Source organism: Schistocerca serialis, chromosome 5 (genome assembly GCF_023864345.2).
Source record: "Schistocerca serialis cubense isolate TAMUIC-IGC-003099 chromosome 5, iqSchSeri2.2, whole genome shotgun sequence".
NCBI classification, from domain to species: Eukaryota; Metazoa; Arthropoda; class Insecta; order Orthoptera; family Acrididae; genus Schistocerca; species Schistocerca serialis.
The window spans coordinates 371,486,056-371,488,423 of NC_064642.1; the positions used below are offsets into that span (position 1 = coordinate 371,486,056).

General features: G+C 41.1%; 1 pseudogene; it reads right to left on the reverse strand.

The window, feature by feature from the left end:
- Window positions 1–536: 536 nt before the first annotated feature.
- On the reverse strand, window positions 537–654 carry LOC126482805 (5S ribosomal RNA; annotated as a pseudogene).
- Between the last annotated feature and the right edge of the window lie 1,714 nt (window positions 655–2,368).

Sequence of the window (2,368 nt, forward strand, 5' to 3'; positions counted from 1 at the left end):
TGCAATGGACAGTGGACTGTGGTACACCACAAAAGTCCTTATCTCAGAGTGGCACATAAAGCTCTACGTCGTAAACGGACCAAATAACACAAAAACTGGACAGTAGCCGGCTGGAGAAATGCATGTTTTCAAGGCGTCGAGTGTACGAACGGCCCAGTGAGGCGTTTAATCTACAGTGTATAGAGGGCGTAGTTCTGAGTAGAGGCAGGCCTACGCTGTTCTGGAAGAGTTTTTCGTACCATGACGTGAGCCTATTCATTCAGGTTACCATGAACAAGAACCAAGATGTTTATTTCAACAAGTCGGTGGCCAAGTTTCCCTCTTTTCTAACTTCGTCGGAAAAGGCTTGGGAAGGCTCAACGGTCTCGACCGGCCGCTGTTTCATCAGGCCACAGGCTTCACTGGATGCGGATATGGAGGGGCATTGGGTCAGCACACCACTCTCCCGGCCGTATCTCAGTTTCCGAGACCGGAGCTGCTACTTCTCAATCAAGTAGGTCCTCAGTTTGCCTCACAAGGGCTGAGCGCACCCCGCTTGCCAACAGCGCTTGGCAGACCGGCTGATCACCCATCCAATTGCTAGCCCATCCCGACAGCGCTTAACTTCGGTGATCTGACGTGAACCGGTGTTACCACTGCGGCAAGGCCGTTGGCTGCCTCTCTTTCGCATCTCACATTTAAGATAACATAATTTACTTAGCACTTCACAGTTTGGATTCCAGGAGGATTGATTGACTGACAATGTTGTATATACATTCACTCACCAAATATAACATGCCTTAAATAGAAAATACCATTAGTTGGTTTTTTTTACAATCTTTCCAATGCGTTTGATTGTGTAGATCGTGTTACAACCTCAGAAAAACTTAAGTTTTATGAAATTGATGGCGGGACAAACAAGTGATTTGAATCACTTAACAAACAGAACGAAAAAATTTTGCTGAATAATTCAAACACTGTTGGCAGGAGAGAACATTTTACGGATTGAGAGGGGAAAATATCAGAAAGGTAGTTCCACAGCGGGAAATTTTGGAACTTCTCCTGAAAAATAATACGTTAATAAATGTTAAATTTGGACAGTGTGTTATTTAATAGCTGTAAATGACCAGCAAGTGAGCATCCACTGAAACTAATCATGTATACGTATCCTGTAAACTTATTCGTTCCACATCACTTCAGCAAAGATATGTATCTATCTAACATGTCACTAACTAAGAAAAATGATGACACCCGTGTTTAAAGGGCTGCACGTCTTAGTTCCTTCTTTGATGTACTCTCGGACAACCTGTCACTCATGGCCTAGCAAGTTAAATCACTCGATCTAATCCCATAGAAAATGTCTGGAACTAATTTGAACAGAGGATGAAACGTACCAATCAACAACCCCGGCGCAATTTGGTAATAGTACGGACTGGTATCATCAGTGAGTAGCTTCAGCTATGTACGACGTAGACCTACCTAAAGAAACTTTTGGATGCTCTCCTACCGAACCGTCATGTCTCCTGAAGGAGACTAACTTTTTTTCGGTGTGCTTAGCTGATTTGCATACAACAATTATTGCCGTTTACTCGTCTAACTTCTCCTTCCACACCGCCTGCAGCCGCTGGTCAGGGTGCCTTGTATAGGAGTCAATTGCAATAAAGTCTCACGGCGGACCAACAGAATTCTTACAACAACAATCTTAAGAAAACTGCTGAACATTTAACACGAACTTAGCTAGGATAAGAATGTTGTAGCTTTTCTTACTTGCCGTAATTCCATAGGTAAATCGGAAAAAATATATGTCTCATGCAAAAGACAGTTTGTGTATTTTTGACTTACCTAACAATGTTCCTGAACTGTTTTCCGTGGGTTTTCGTTCATTATCTGTTTCACAATCGCGGTCAGTTACTTTGTGCTGGTGTTTTTACTTGTGCCATTCATTACACTACCTGTTATTTTTCATATACTGTAATCGCGTTATTACTGGACTTATTAAAACACTCATTTTCTTCACTACCACCATTTTTAATCGCTACACAAGCGTTTTATTTATTACAAAAAAACATGCTACAACAACTAGTACACTGGTGGTAGGAACTGTTTCATGACAACACTATGCGTGCTTATCGGTTAAAACCAACGATAATGAAGAAACTATTTTAACGCGTCCAAAAACAATAAAAGTCAAGACTGGCATCAGCAACCATAACAGCCTGTATATTGTATTGTACATACAAAACTCCTAGCACGAAGTAACTGATAATACAACACATAAATTGTTGAAACAAGTTTCGATAAACGAAAAATAAAGAAACTGTCCCGCACAAGGTGAATTTTATCTCCAGTTAATCTAAGATGTACTATTTCTGTCGATAAAATATCGCAC